At 39.3% G+C, this 11,008-nt stretch overlaps 1 non-coding gene across 1 annotated transcript; it reads right to left on the bottom strand.

The window, feature by feature from the left end:
• Positions 1-5,089: 5,089 nt before the first annotated feature.
• Positions 5,090-5,216, bottom strand: LOC111768952 (small nucleolar RNA SNORA25). The gene has a single exon (XR_002801631.1). It is a non-coding gene; the product is annotated as a small nucleolar RNA SNORA25 (small nucleolar RNA).
• Between the last annotated feature and the right edge of the window lie 5,792 nt (positions 5,217-11,008).

The raw sequence follows: 11,008 nt of genomic DNA, 5'->3' as shown, positions 1-11,008 counted from the left end.
TTAAACATCTCTAAAGGCCTTAATAGTAAGGTGATATTTGAACAGCAATCTGAAGAAAGTGAGGGAGCAAGCCCCTATTCAGATCTATGCTGGGAATTCCCAATCGAGTCTGAGGGAAGAGCTAGTGCAAAGGCCTCAAGGCATTTCTTGAGTCAGGAGGGTGCCTGGTTGGAAGAAAAGCAAGGAGACTAAAATGCCTGATGACAGAGAAGGGGAGGAGGCATAGCGGCAGATGATGAGAAGGGTGAAGAGGGGCAGGCAGATATTTTGGACTTTATAGGCCATTGTAATGACATGGGAAATCTTTGGAGGATTTGGAGAGAGGAATGACTTGAATCAAGTGATGTTGCCACAGAATATTTCTGGCAATAAACAGAGAGAGATGTTAGGAGACAATTAGAATAATCTAGGGGGTGGATGATGGTACCTTGAAACAAGATGGTAATTGTAATAGTGAAAGTGGTGATAAATGATCTGGATCTATTTTAACAGAAGAGTTGACATAATCTGTTGATGGATAGGATAAAGGGTATGAGAGAAAGAAAGAAGCACAGAATGGCTCAGAGTTTATGGCCTGAAAAACTGAAACCATGGAATTGCCATCAACTGAGATGAGAAGATCAGGAATTTGCAGGTAGAAGTTTTTGATGCCCATATAAAAAAAAAAATGATTTGTAAACCCTTAATCAGTACACTTGTATTGGGTAGCTATTTTTATTCATATTTAAATTCATATTAAATTTAAGAAAGAAGATTGAAAGGGGGCTGGCCCAGTGGCACAGTGGTTAAGTTCGCTCATTCCGCTTTTCAGAGGCCCGTGGTTCGCGGGATCCTGGGTGCGGACATGGTGCCGCTTGGCAGGCCATGCTGTGGTAGGCGTCCCACATGTAAAGTAGAGGAAGATGGGCACGGATGTTAGCTCAGGGCCAGGCTTCCTCAGCAAAAAAGAGGAGGACTGGCAGTAGTTAGCTCAGGGCTAATCTTCCTCAAAAAAAAAAAGACAGAAAGGAGATTGAGAAATGGAAAAAAAAAACCCCCAGGACTAGCCCATTCTCTTGATTTCATTTATTTATTCATTCATTCATTCATTTATTCAGTTAATGTGTACTGTAATCTCTTACACTTTAAAAGCTAGGTACTACGTGCTGAGAGAGGTAGAAAGATATTAAAATGTAAAGTATGCTATCTGCATGCATATAACTTAATAGTGGTACCTGATAAGGGATGGAAGTGTGTGTCATTAGCACAGGTAAGGTGCTGTGGTGTTGGATATACGAAATGTTTATGATGGGGTGACTTGAGATGGCCATAAAAATTGGTTGGTGCTATATATTCCAGGGGAAATGTTGTTACATTACCAAAGGCAAAAAGACTACAGAAGAGGGAAGGGATTTTCTTATTTGTTAATTACTTTGTGAGATTGTTGAATATAATCTGAAAGGCCAATCTAGACCAGCCCTTCTCAGGAAGTTTCGAGAATTAAGCCCTAATGCTTATTGTATGTAATGAATTTACTTATCTCATAAGAGTCTAGAATGCAATTAGCTATGTGCCATCCTTGGGATAATGGAGAAACTTGTTCTGTAGTTGAAAAAGGCTGATCTACTCTGTATGGGTCCTAAATTCAAGGTTATATTTAATTAGTATAGAAGATCTCAGCTTCTTGTCAAACTTTCCATTCCAGAAAGCAAATAAGATGGGTGGTAGACCTGATGTCTGCTGAATTTGACATCAGGTAAAAGGCTATGTAGGTAATAGCAAAAGAAATGGCAAAAGAAATAGCTCTTACTCGTGAGGATCATAGAATCTAATTGGTAAGACAAACACAATGACAATGATGATAGCCTTACAGCACAATCTAAATATTGTCCTGTGATATCATAGTCTGTGAGTGTGGACAAAGGGTAAGGTGGTGATTTGCATGAAAGAATAATCAAGGCTGGCTGGGATGAGGCGGAGAGGACATCTTTGAGGGTCTGAATGTTAAGAAAATATTGGCAAATCATTGATTTAAAAACTGACATTTGAGCAGGCAGTTATGAGCTAAATAACTGAGACTTTATAGGAATGCTGATATTCAGATGGCTCTCCTTGGTTTTAAAATAAATCTTCATGTTCAAAAATCTTTGCTTTACTCATATTTGTGCTTCTCAAGTCTGCTGGATTTTCCTCTCTGAAGGCTGACATCTGTCTAGTACTTGAGTTGTGAAAAATGTCCTCTTTGATAGGCTCTTTTCATTGACAGTTATAAAATTTCCTTTTGGAAATCACTGAGTGCTGCCTTCACAAAATGAACACTCTAACACGATGAAGACATTGGAGGAAACGCAAGCTCCCATCAAGGGAAATTGCCCCCCCCAGCCCCCCGCCCCCCCAGCGTGTGGATGGATAACTGACTGATACAGCTCTCTTTCTCAGGATGTGGGACTTCATAAGGGATTTTGAAGTACCACTGTTTGACTCAGCAAGGTACTTAAGCCTTGGAGCTCTCCATGCCAGTCCAGAAACATCCTAAACACATTGGAGAGAGCAGGAAATCACGCTGGAGTTTTCCAGTACCCCTTTGTGTAGTGTGTTGCCGAAACCAACAATTTGTAATGGTAGCATCTTGAGGTGAGCTGCGAAAGGCCAGGCGCTGCTGCAGAGGGAGGAGGCAAGATTGTGATGCTTTCTGAAGGCACGTTGAGGGAGGCTGGCATAACGTGACAGTGCCCCATGGTACCTGAGCACAGCGCATTGAAATATCACGTAAGTGATGCAGAGCATTTAATGAGTCGGGACTGAAAACTTTAATTAGCTTGTAGGGCTTTTTATTATTTTATTTTTTGTTCATTATATTTTCTGCTCAGTCTCTGTGGATGTTCTGCATTTTCATCATCAAATGACTGGCTGGCTATTTTTGTCAAACAAGAAGCCTGAAACCATCAACTCTGAGTGCGGAGACAGTCTGCCCGCTCTGTCAACAGGATGAAAGTGGGTTTTTTAATTACAAGGATAACATGTTCGCTCATCTAATAATGAAGATGGTTAGCAATTTTAAATTTTAATAATCAATTACTGAAAGTAATTCTCCATTAAACCACAAGAGAGCCATTAAATCTCAAAAGATGGAACATGCTGTATGTAACAGTAGCAAATTTTCTATTTTTAAATATCATTAGGGAATATCTGATTGTTTCATTTCTCTGCATTTCTTTTACCTTTTTCCTCATGCAGACCATCTCATTTTCCGCAGGAAGACAGCACATGATCTTATAAATAATAAAAGAAAACCCTTGTAAGACTTGATCCAGGGGTGTGAAATATGTGCTAAGAATGTAATTTATTTCAGTCTGGCATATTTTGACTGAATAATAAGGAAGGTGACTAATTAATATTATACTATGCTGTGGGCAAGGCAGCGCGGTGGGCTAATCCATGCTCCTTTCACCTCTGGAGACCCACGTTCAAGCCTTAGAGGAGTCAGGACTGCCGAGCACAGTTTGGGGGAGGGGAGGGGAAGGCATCAGATGTCTTTTCCAGGCTGTGGAGACCCCTGTCCATATTCTAAAGCCACCCTGAACGTCAGCCTCTGCTCTGAGGAGATGAGGGAAAAGACAAATGACTGCTACTTGGCTACGGCAATTGGGCTGACTTATATGTCAGGGGCAGAAAGCTCCGTGACAGCTTTGGCTGTCCTGGCTCTAGCCAGCTCACTTTCATCCGGCTTAAACATTTGGAGATAGACAGAATAAAAGAAATGGTGTGTGTGTTCAGGTAAGATGTTGGCTAGGGCTGGGGCACAACAATGAGATGGCCAGCAAACGGCGAATTGTTTAGAATCAAATTAGCCGAAGTCTCCATTAGAAGCAGCTGGTTCCATTTCTGCAGTATCCGAAGCTTAAAGAGTATAGAAAGGTACTGTGCTTTCTTTCTAAGGCATTTGCTTTGCTTTCAGACAATGGGAAGGCCACTCTGACTCTTACCAGTGGTACTGCACTCGGCACCCACCCACCTACCATGTTGCCTGTGGGACAAAGGAAATGGACTGCCTGGAGTACCATAAGCAACATGTCCAGAGATGAGGTTCTCATCATGATCGTTTTTCTGATGGGAACTGTGCCTGTGTTTCTGCACTGCACTGGCCTTTCCAGCAAGCAGCTTCCCTGGGCAGGATTAAAGTAGGAACTCTGCCAGGTCAGGCAGGATTGGGGAGGGTAGGGATGGATCAGGGCATGGATAATTAAGATGCGGTTCCTTTGCACTTTGTCACAGGAAATTTCAGGTCTCTGGATATTGTAGGGTTCCTGCTTCTCTCTCATTCAGCTAATTGGACTTTAATCATCATTAGGACCATGGCTGGGGAGCGCTGGTTTGGTGGAGATAAGTGAATGTTGGGTCGAAACTTGGAGAGTTCCCCAGGTGAAATTCGAAACTGACCACCATACAAGGAGGGCAAGGAGAGACCAAAGAAAGAGGCGGACCACTCCAGATTGGTAGGTGGCAGTTTTAATAAGCAAGGGAACTTACATATGAGGCTTGTCTTGGGGAGCTGCAGGATAAATTGGTCACTGTATCCACCTGCCAGAAGCCTAAAAGTTTATATAGAGGCCTTAACGGGGTTCAGTCACGTATACAATGCAGGTGGTCTCAACAATGCATTACTCTCTCAAGGCTGCATCACTGAAGTGGCTCCTAGTACAGGAACAGTGGGCAGAATGTACATTCCAAGACAGGAGAGTGGGTAAGGTGCCTCTGCTCGGATTGCCCAGGTCCAGCTTTCAGGTCAACCTGTGGTCATATCCTCTTGATGACGTCCTCCAACAGAGAAACGCAATCCACACTGGGTAATTTTGGTATTTGTTAGCACATCTGAGAGGTGACTTAGTGAGGAGGATAAGAAGAAACTATCTGTTAAAGTTTAAGTTCTGATGTGAATTCCAGTTACTAGCTATCATGACTAGTCCCTGTTCTGCCTTTTTACTATTAGGATGTGTAACTGAGTGTGAGTGATAAATATATTTTTTTGACATTGAGACATTTATTTACTTTCCCAGATCACCAATCATGGGTCCTTATGAGTGAACTATCATGATTATGAGAGGCTACATTTTGTATCTCCTCAGAAAAACTTAGCACTGTTGAGTGATTATGGCATCCAACGAAGAACTTCAATCTTTCGTCACAGAGTTAAGAGCTCCTGGTTTCACAGCCCACAGCCCTCTTTGAAATGAACTATGTATGTTTTAACTGGGGCAGAAAGACCCATCACCTCTGGATGACAGGCAGGTTTTAAGAACCAGAAATCTTTCTGGCAATTGCATTTGTAAATGCTGCGGACTGAAATCCGCATTAGTGTGTTTGGTTCTGCTTGAAATCTTAGTGCAGCCTTGGGTGTTCTTCCATATTCCGTTTTCTACAGAAACAAATCTGGTTCTTCAAAAGGGCACATAATAGGAAATACTGTTTCTTTTGTTTCAAATCTATTTTTAAAGACAAATTACAGCTCCTGATGCTGTGGTTTAGTGAAGCTGTTATTTTGGGGCATATGTGTTACTTCTGTAATGGGTGTAAAAACAACCAGGGCATGGAGAATCTGGCTTCATGCTGCCTGCTAGCTTTGTTTGGGCCATTTTAGATTGGTCCCTGGGGTGCAGGCGGGTAACTGGGCAACATACATTGAGTCTTCAGGTATTTGGTTTGGAGGTCAGGCCGTGGATTCCCTTTCCTAGGAGCCTTTACTACTTCAGAGCGGGAGAGAGTCAACTCTTAGTGGCTTCCCTAAGGACTATCTGACACTCCGCAGATAGTTGGAGGGAAAGGGCACTGCCAAATCTCCCTTACCTCCCCTATGGTGTTTGGGTTGTTCCCTAAAGGTAGAAAAAGTTGTCCTTGGCATCGTTGAAGGTAAGATTCTATTCCACAGAGAAGATGTCAAAGTCAGCAGGGGGCGACTCCGGGGAATCTTCCACTGCTTGCTGGGAAACTGAGAGCAGAAGAAGGGTAAATCCTAAGGGAGGACTAATCTAACACCCAGCGCGGGGAGGGAGAGACAATCAGGCAACCATGCTAGCAGGCTCAAGGCTAGAATCACAGAACCATTCTGATGAAAATTTGGATGACTCAGGAAGATCAAAGAGGTAGAGAGCAGCTCTACCTATGCCAAAACCGAGGATCTCTGATTCAAAGCCCTAGGTCTGTTGCATGATGAGATTGTCTACAGTGACGCAAATGGTTTTCCGATGAGGTGCAATGCAGCAAGAGCATAACATGGTAGGGAGAAGGTGGGCTTTGGAGTCAAACAATGCCGGATTTGAGGCCCACCTCAGCCACCTGTTAGCTCTGTCATCTCGAGCAGTTTATTTAACCTCTTTAAGCCTCATTTTTCTCATCTATTAAGTGAAGATAAAAATAGGGCAGGGTTTCTCAACCTCAGCACTATTGACATTTTGGACTGATAATTCTTTGTTGTGGGGGCCATCATGTGCTTTGAAGGATGTTTAGCAGCATTCCTGGCCTCTAGCCCTAGATGCCAATAGCACAACCCCTCCCTGCCGAGTTACGACAACCAAAAATGACTCCAGACATTGCAAAATGTCCCTTAGGGTCAAAAATGGTCCCAGCTGAGAACCACTGCAATGGTGCCATAGTGGGAATAATGCAGTTCTGTGTAAAGCACTTGGCATGGTATCTGGCATATAATAATTGCTCAGTAGATATTAGATATTTTTACCCATTGATAAAAATGTGAGTAGTACTTTTATTAGATATTAAATAAGACTGATTATTAGGGGATACCATTCACTCTCTCCGGCCGTGTGTGAATAGTCTTAGTCCAGAGTTTCAGATGGCTCTGCTGTCTTTCGCTTTGAACAAGGGGAAGCGGGTTACAAAAAAAAGATATTTTTTCTGTGTTCACATTCTTAGTTCATGTACACCATGCAGATACACTCACAGCTCACCTGGTAGAGGGTTTGCATAACAGTAGCTGCATGATTCATTGATTAAACACTGCAGTGTTCATAGCATATTCTGGGAGAACAATTACAACTTCCTCAGTGTAATACACATCTTCATGTTGAGTAGCTGCCCACAGTATTCTTATTTGGAAAGACATTCATGACGGTTATATATTCCATTAAAAATGTGTTTATATTGTTTCCAAACTATAGAATATTCACTCGTTTTGTTGACATAATCTAAAGAGGAAGAATGACATTCATTTTTGTGTATCATGCACATTAATGTCCTATCTTGTTTGGCTATTATTTGATAACATGTACAACAATATAATCATTCAGAATGCAATTCTAGCTTCTCCTTGAATTCAGTGATTGAAAAATAAACCACACAACATGATCCACTGTCTTGGCTTCGCATCAAGCTCCCACCACTCCTCCAGCGAAAACAAACTTCAGGCTTCTAATAAGAATAGGCACGACTAACCAAGGTAATTTCTTCCCACATCAATCTTAAGAGTCATCAAGGTTTCATTTCTTTGCCTCCAAATTGAACTGCTGAATTTTGCAGAAGGCATTACAAGTTACAAAAGGGAGATTAAATTAAAACAAAAGGCAAGTGTCATTAAGACAACAGTAATAAAAGGTGGAGGAAAAATCTTAAAAAAAATGTATGCATGTAGTTTTTGAAAGACAACTTTGATCTAAGAAGAACCATTTTTCAACTTGCAATGGAAATATTTGGGTTTGGTTCTTTCATTTAATTTGCTTAGAGTGAAACTCATTAGAGTAACTTATGGAACACTGATTTGACAGATACTTTAGGCAAACACTTTGGGCCAATGGTATATTAGAATTAGAATTTTTGTTTTCCAATTGCAAAAGCAATTTGAAGAACCAAATCAAAACAAGGTTTTATTTTGCTTTTTTTTCTTTTAATTCATATCTGTGTTGTGTGATCTTCAAGGCCATCTGTCAATCACTCTTCTTCAACTTTCCAGCTCTTGTTTCTTCTACAAATTTATTAGCCCCAAATATACATTCTCATGCTTCTCTACCTTTTCTCTTTGGACATCCATCTTCATCACTTCCTTGGTCTTCTGGGTCAAAACTCTTCCTTTCAATTTTCTTTTCTAGTTACACCTGTACACACTGATTATGCCTTCATTCCATATCTCCTTATTACTTAGGTAAATATTTTTTACTATATTATTTTGCACTGGTTTGTATGTTGCTTAGCAATTTTGTGCTGGTTACCTGTGTTTTGTGTCTTTCCGAGTAGATTGTATCGTGGAACGCATAGAATGTCTTTGACTTTTATTTTTCTCAAAGTACCTACCCAGATGCTGTGAATGTATAACAATATGTATGGGATGAATTAATGAATACTATTTTGAGCTGTTTGAAAGTGAGTTTTTATGGAGGTCCTCTTATTGAAGTGCTTAAAATTATTTGATAAATCTATATAATATGCAGTAACAACATCAGAAATACCACTTCATCAGAATGATGCACTGGTTTAATCTAGTCTGATTCTCATTTTGCAGATGAAAAAACTGAATGGATAAATGAGTCAATTGGTATAAACTCAATGATCAGGCCAGAAGAATAACTGGATATTCCCACTCCTGGCCCCCAGTTTTTACCTCTTGGTTCCACCTCTGGCTTTAGTTAAATATTGCCAATGAAAAGACATACTGATCTAAAAGAAATGGAATATTACGTCACCTTACACTTTGCAAGAGGGACAATATATAGAATGCTGGAGGTAAGCTCATGCTTAAGAGGCATACAGATCTTCAGATCAAGGGCTGGCTTTGCCACTTAGCCTGGAGAACTCAGATGAGTAACTTTAACACCAAACTTTGTTTACCATCTATAAAATGGGACTAATAATTGTACTTACCTCCAAGTACCTAACGCGTCTGAAACATTTGTATGGCATATAAAAAGCTATTAGTAAATGCTACCTATAATTATTAACACTTTATGGCTTTAGAGTTTAAAAAGAATTTTTAATTATATTAATTTAATCTATTTTATAGATATTACATATGGATATCAATTCATCTATTTTTTAGCATATTTAAAAAAAGTATATCTTTGTGCTCTACTTTTCAGTATCCCCAAGAAGATTTCTAAGAGTAGTTTTTTCTAAATTATCTAAAGAAAAAAATTCTTCTGTGTTTTCAGTTTAGAGAATTTGGATGTTACAGATACTTTTGTTTTCATTTTCAGGAGAACTCTCATGATTCTCCTTTTAAAAATAGCTGTCAACATCCTTAAAAATTATCTTATAGTTTTAGTCATGTATCTCCTTGAAGAACTGGCTTTTTCTTTCAAAAAGTGAAATGATGAAAAATAACACTGAGATAAATGGCTTATTTTATTCTTATGGAGCACAATATTTCATAGCTATTTCTTTTAAAATCATAGATTGAATATAAAATTCACATGAGGATGGAATTGTACATTTCTTTTATTAATTTTATATCTTATCTGTTTTAATTTCAACTCACACCCCTTTTCTCAGATGACTGGAAAAAAATAACTTTATGGAAAATGTGTTACATAACATTAATTTTTTTTAAACATTTGCTATTATCTAAAATCAGACTGGCACAAATGTCTTTTCTTGCTCACAAGCAGGTTTGAAGTATGGCTGGACCAGGGCTAACTCCAAGTACCTACTCTACATAAATTAATCTCCCAAAGGAAAATGCATTATGCTTATAATTGAAGTTATCATTTCTAATACCACCATTAATGCTGATTGAATCTTAAATTTGTGTTGGGATCATTTATTTGAAGACACTATATTTCTTAAAAATTCATGTCAAGTACACCTTATAAAGGTTAATCTACAGTCTTGAAGCTATTTCTTAGACTTTGGCAACCTGGAGAAGGTCAGATTATGAATCTATGCAACAATAAGAGCCTAGATTTTTAATGCATTAAGAGCGATGTCCATTTTACAGGAAGATAGGGATTGGCAATTTAACTTAAGGGTTTTATTTTTTAAATTTAAAGAGCTGATAGATCTGTTCACAATATCATCCATTTTTTTCAACTCATTTTCATTCTGTTAAATTAGAATTTTCATTTTAAGCCATTTCCTCTACTTTTCATATGGTGAGTTCTGGGAATAAGTAATGTCTTCCAACCAGTCCTTTTTTCTCTCTCTCTCTCTCTTCCTGTTTCTTTCAACCCTTTTTCTACATAGATGGGTGCCATCACTATCTACCCAGATGCTATATTTAGAAACTTTGGGGGAGGGTCACTTTTGAGGCCTCTTTTTCCCTCTCTTTGTCATATCCAATCAATCTTCAAATGCTGTCTATGTCTTCTCAAAAATAGCTACAGAAGATATGGAAAGCATCTACATCTTCCTGTTCTTCCTCTCATTATTTTAGTGCAAGCAACAGCTGCCTAACCGTTAGGCTGAACCATATGAAACTGACTTTTTTTGGTCAGACAAAAATACTCATGTATTCACAATTTATGTATTTCAACCTAAATAATTTTTCTTTCTTTTTTTTTCTAATTCATTGTTTCACCCTATAGTAAGAGAAATCTTCCAAAAACACAAATCTGATTGTGTTTTACCCTTGTTAACCTCCTTCAATGGTTTCCCATTGTCCCCATGATAATGTCTGAATTCCTTTCTGTGATCTACAAGGTCCTGCCCTGCATGAGCTGGTCTCTATTGATTTCTTTAGTGTTATTTTTTGCAACTTCCCGCTCTTGCAATATAGCTCATCTTATCTCTGGTCTTTTGTAGGTATTGTTTCTTCTATGTGGCCTGTCTTCACTGCCTCTTTGCTTGGCTGAATCCAATTCATCTTTTAGATTTCAATGTATCCAACACTTTCTGTAACCAGCCAGGACTGAGTTAGAAGCTTTCTTACAGGCTTCTGTAGCCCTCACCACACTATTTAATTTCATATTTATTTTTTCTCTTCTTTACTCGGTATGCTCCATGGGGGTAAGGGCCTTGTCTTCTAGCTGAGCCCTGGGCTTCTAGTGCTAATGGATTGCAGGTATTTAACACATTCTTGGGCAAGTTCCTT

This window comes from Equus caballus, chromosome 18 (genome assembly GCF_041296265.1).
Source record: "Equus caballus isolate H_3958 breed thoroughbred chromosome 18, TB-T2T, whole genome shotgun sequence".
NCBI classification, from domain to species: domain Eukaryota; kingdom Metazoa; phylum Chordata; class Mammalia; order Perissodactyla; family Equidae; genus Equus; species Equus caballus.
Note: the sequence above shows the minus strand (reverse complement) of the source record. Positions and strands in the feature narration are given on the sequence as shown.